This window comes from Protopterus annectens, chromosome 6.part0, assembly GCF_019279795.1.
Source record: "Protopterus annectens isolate FY-2018-M chromosome 6.part0, PAN1.0, whole genome shotgun sequence".
NCBI lineage: Eukaryota > Metazoa > Chordata > Ceratodontiformes > Protopteridae > Protopterus > Protopterus annectens.
In genome coordinates this window covers 1,650,396,102-1,650,402,101 of record NC_056737.1, presented here as the reverse complement: position 1 = coordinate 1,650,402,101, position 6,000 = coordinate 1,650,396,102, and positions in this window count along the sequence as shown.

Sequence of the window (6,000 nt, the reverse complement as noted above, 5' to 3'; positions counted from 1 at the left end):
TGAGTAACACACTCCCTGCAATGTAATTTAATCTTTTTTTATTTTTATAAAAATCATGTTTCCGTGTCGTGGAGCACAGCAGTGCTAAGCAGAGCCGAGACACCAGACATCTAGAAATAGAAACCAGATGTATTTAATTATTTATGTAAAGGTCAAATTTAAGTATAGCTGACCAAGTCTGCATGGTGTGGTGTGGTGCTCAGCACTGCTTAAAGGTAGCTCAGAAGTTTATGTAAAGTTATAGCAACATTTCATGCATCCACCTAGCTAAGTGGTTAGAGTTATGGCCTCAGGCTCAGGGTTTGTATATATGGAAGAACAAATTAGCAATTTTGTCACAAATACAAATGATACAAATTATTTTTAAATACTGGTTTGCTGCGCTCAGCTAAGCTCTGCTAAAACCTGTTAAGACCTGCTAAGTACTGCATAAACAAAAATGGCTAATGTTTATGCACTGCTTGGCTGGTTTGTACACTGCAAAGCAGTGATAGGCAGATGGGTTTTTGCAATGCTCACCTTTGCTGTGTTTGTTTGTGTGGTGCTAAGTGACGTGCCACATTTTTAAATACTGCCCAATGGTGTGTAAGGGTGGCAAAATAGGCTATGTTACACTTAATAGACAGGAATACAGCATTATCTGTTGGAGCTCTGACTCAGAAGGATACAATGGCAGGCTTTGAAGAGGGTTCATGCTTTTGGGCACTGCATTGGGGAATTCAGGATTCCAGGGTCATGGTTGGACTCCTTGTAAAAAAACATGAGGGCTGGCTGATGCAGGGAGGATGCCAGAGTATCTTCCGCACAGGTGAACAGTGTTGTCACCACCATGATGACCTGAAAAGATGACAGGGGGCTCTCTTGGACACCTGGTTCCAAGAATTCTGTGCTGGGAATGTCTCACATGTATGTAAGTACCATTGCCTGCATTTTACCAATATGTCATTTTGAATGTGTGCTAAAATAGTATGCATAATGGTGTGCTTCTCTTCCAACAGCTGCAGAGGAGAGGGCTCGCAACATTGAGGCACATGCAGGGTGCTTGGCCAGGTCATGCCATAAGTGTGGTGAGTACAGATGTATTTTGCTATCTATAGTTAAATAAGCAAGAAAGAATAATGCATTAACTGTGATTAGGTATATTTAAAATATCGTATTGCAATGAATATGGACTTACACCTGTACTGTAAGAAGTGCATACTGCCAACTGTAGTGCCATAACCAGGGAAGACTAAAGGATTAACTGTAATAAACTATTGTATGGAATACAAGTTTGCAGTACAATAACTGTGGAATTACAGTTGTGTTGCAACACCTGAATAATGACAATTGCTGTGCAATAAAAATATGAAATTATACCAGTAACTGATTAAAGGTTTCTCTAATAAAGTCTGTTGTGCAATGACTGTGGAAGTAGAGCATTTTTTTTCAAGAAATCAATTATTACAAGTGTTCTGCAATAAAATCATGAAATAGCATCAGTAGCTGCATGAAGGTATGTCTATTAAAGTCTGTTGTGCTATAAGTGTAGGTTCAGAGTTGTTTTGTAAGAAATCACTTATGACAACTGGTCTGCAATGACACATGGAGCGATAGCAATAACACTAAGGTAAATTGTGTACAACAGGATTGTCTTGTTTTCACCATTGCATGTCAGCTACAAGCATTCAGGCTGTGAGGTATGGTCTTGCAGTCAGGTATAACAGTGTACTAGTTGTACTCTGCAAATAATAACCCATAATCAGATATTGGTTGTTGACTTTACAGATATTTCAACACACTAACAATGTAATGTGTACACCTGAATTCTGTGTTGTAATATATACTTTACCTAGTATCTCTGTCATGGTTGAATGCCATGCATGTGTTCAACTGTCGCTGCAGTCATGTATAAAACTGTATCACTATTAGCAGGTCATATTCTGGTGCCAGGTGAGCTCTAGGCAAATGCCAGTCAGTGAGTAATCAGCAGTGACTCAGTAGCTCAGTTTGCTAAATGCTTTCTATGAAGTAAATTTGTGCCACACACAGACCAGGGTTTGAATTCAGTGCTATGTAGATCTAAATATTACAGTATCAGTCACATAATGTTTACATATATTTTCTCCACAGGAACTACAGGTAAATGGCTGAGGTAGCCCATATTATGAGTGCATTATTGTGTGTTTACATGTCACAGACTGTTAAAATCATTACCAGGAATGTAAAAATACAGCATACAAAACAGGAAATAAGTGTAATAATAATAAAATAAAAGAAATAAAATGTGTAAGCTCTGGAATGGCTGTATTCCTGGAGTGTGGGTTAAAGGCTGCTGCAGTCAATTAATACATTTGATGCAGATGTCCACTGCTGTCACTGTTATTGGGTTTTATCCCCATGCCTGCCAAGCAAGGCATGATAGTTGTTTATTGTCTGTACTGCACACATACATGTCTCTCAAGTGTCATGCTGTCATGGAATGTAATTACTGTTGAAAAATCCCTCTTACACAGATGCATCATCAACATCTTTATGTAAATAGCAAAGTAACACTACATCAGCCCACACTACACCTTAGTAGTAATATAGGTATACCTGATGTGCAAGTGTTCTGTGTAGTTGTGTACCTGCAGTTGTTACTGCTTGGCCCATATTGTCCCATGTGGATAGCTTGAAAGGTATGTACATGCTACAGCAGTTATATGGCACTTTTACACATAAAGGACAGACCTGTAGAGTAGAAAGCAGTACTTTTGTCAAGTGCATTGCCTGTAATGGCATTAATGGACTGTATTTCTCTCTCTCCCTACTCCTCATATTCAAATATTTATTATTGTTATGCATTGGTTATGGTTTATGATTAACATATATTGTTCCATAAATATATTCTTTGGTGCATGTGTTTTATTGTTGTTATGTATTACAGTCATTGCATATTAACATATCATGTTGAATTACCTATCCTGTTGGCCATATACCATAACTGTTACTCACATGATGTTAAAATACTGCCAATTCTGTTATTAATTGTTAAGTTTATCATAATATGCATTGAAATGTAATGGGGTTATTTCCAATGTTCTGGCATGCTGTTATTACTAGCAATGGTTTTGTTCAAATTAACCTAAATGTATTGCTTCACCTTCATAATCACAGCATGTCTGGGTAGGCTGGTTCCTGCTGATCTCTCTGCACTACCTCAGCGGGCCATGGCATTGGGAATCAGCACATCTGGGACCCAAGCCAGTGGTGCCCACTATGTTGGCCCTGGACCACCTTCAGGTGGAACTGCCTGGGGATGGTGTCCTTCCCCCCTGGGAGCTGTGGCAGAAGGGTGGTAGACACCCAGGATCGACTATGGGCCATGGTGTGCAGGATTGTTCAATTGTTCAAAGGAGCTATGAACAATGCTTGCACTGGATTGAAGGCAGACTTGACAACCTGGTGGGGCCTGTTGGACCTGGTGCTCAGTCTCCAGCACAGCCACCTTTGAGGCAGTAAAGTAGCAGTGTGGACTGCCCATGGGTGGGGCCTCAGTCATGCTGATGCTGTCTGGAGGCACATGCACTTCAGATTCCACAACACCCTCCCCATCCAAGGTGTTTACCCTACTCTTGTGTCACACACTGGCCATGTCTGCTGTCCTGTCTGTCTTGTCTGTCTGCAATTGCATCCTCTCCTACCCAATTTACCTCCCCACATGTACCTATATCCCTTCTCCAACATTCTACTCTCTCCTTATAAAAAAGAAAAATGCGCACCTGTCCCAAAAAAAATATCACCCCATACATAGCTCTCCATTTCATACACATGTCCAGTGAACACAAATAATTTGGTCCAATTTGCTTAACAATACATTTATGTTGTCTTCACCCCTCTCTGGGGTTTGAGTGTTTAAATTCATCCCCAAAATCTGTCAAAATGCACAGCTGTTGCTGTAGAAGAAATGGAAAGCTATGATTCTTCCCTACACCCATCCTGCACATCCCTACCTGCCTTTCACTATGTTTTCCCCCTGCCTGCCCTCGTTTCACCACTGTCCTATCACCCCTTTTTATTTTCTTTTTAATTTTTTAGTGCGGGTTTAAGTAGAGCTAAGCAGAGTGCAGCACTGCACTGCTGAAACCCGCTTAAATGAGCTTTTAACTGCCATAATGATCTTATTTCTTTCTCATAGTGTTAGGCACATGTATAAAATAATTTCCCCTGCCATGGTTCAAAACAGGATCCCTTTCAACTACAGCCTACTGCACTAACCCACTACACTTCAAAGATTTCATGTAAAGCAAGTGTTTTCAGAAAAATATACTGACTGACAATGGCAGACTGAAATTGAACTTAATGGGAAAAATGGGAGTGTACCTTCGACTCTGATGCAAAAATACACCAGTAGACAGCTAAATAAATAATGAGGGAAGTACATGCACCTGAGATAACAGGTAAATGTTCCCTTTTATCTGCAACATCTTTAACACACCTGCTAAAGGCATCAATGGCACACTATATATGTTCAACTGAGACCCTGCCTCAGACAAAAACTGTCTGTGAAAGCCATGCACATACTGATGGATGCAGTCAATGTGCCTCACCTGTATGTATGCACATATATCTGGAAAATATACCTGATCAGTAATGTAGTCTGTTAAATGGCTTGAATGTAGTATATTTTTCCACACAATTCCTGGGTTCGAATCCAGTCTGTTGCACTTCAATTACATTGTCGTGAAAACAGCAAGTTATGACTGAGTCATGCAATTTTAATCCCCATAGGTTACTGATACTGAATTATCTGCTACCCAGTTTTGCAATTCAAAGACCTCCAGTTAGAGACACACTGCATACATTCATATAGCCTACCTATATGTTGTCTACTACTCTGCTATTGGCAGTGTTGCATAACAGATGTACCTTAAGAACATGCCTCAGTTGGAGAGTAAAGGGTTCCCTCACCCTGGCTCTGCTGTAATGACAGGGCCGACACTGTGGCCAGATTTACATGTACAGCTTGCTGGTCTCCAAAGTGCTCACACTCACCCCTATGTGTCCTAGGCTGCATCAACAGCTGCAGCCTGGAGCATACACAGCTGTATGCTATGGTAGCTGCTACAGACCTGCCATACCTCCCAAGCCCCTATAACAGGTGATCCGGACATAACCATGCATAAAGGGGGTGGGACAAAGGAACAGAGATAGGGACATGTTTCACAGTTTGCCCCTGCAAAGACAGTAAGTAAGTAATAAAACGCAAGTAAAAAGACACAGTGCGGTCACCATACAAAAGGTTTAAAAGTACTTTAATCACCAGTAAAAATCAGATAAGCACTTTCAGTATACACCTTCATCAGATCTAATAAAACACATTACATTTCTCAAGTTAAACTAAACAATAACCAATCAATGTAAAATTTTCAGTCTCTGCCCTTTCATAAATAGGTTTGAGAGGAACACTCTCATTTAAGACTGGTGGCTTATCAGACTGCAAGTCCACTATCCAGTTAATTTCAGCTACCTCAGTTTTGTTTATCACATCACCCCCTCTCACATTAAATACAATTTTTTGTAGCTCCATAAATTCAAAACTATGAGTGAGGTACACATGCACAGGTTCTGCTAAGGCATTATTTAAAATCCCTTTCCATATATAATTAGCATGTTGTAAAATCCTTTTTTTAAACATCTATTCATTTTGTCTACACAAAAACACAAACATCATCTGCAGGTAGCAATATATATACCAGATTCCTGGTATTGCATTCAGCATAGGAACATAAGAAAAAAGAAGTATTAAAAATTGGATGTTTAAAAACATTCTCTTTCTTAATCGGACTACATGCTTTGCAGTGTCTACAGGGAAACATACCAATTCATTGCCCTTTATAAACCATCATACATCTGTTAATATTTTAACTCTTGTTACTATTATTGCAGAGCATTTGCTGCAAATTCCTACTGTTCTTAAAACAGAAATGGGGATGTTCTCCTACTATCTCCTTAAACTTCTCATCTATTGTTAGTAAC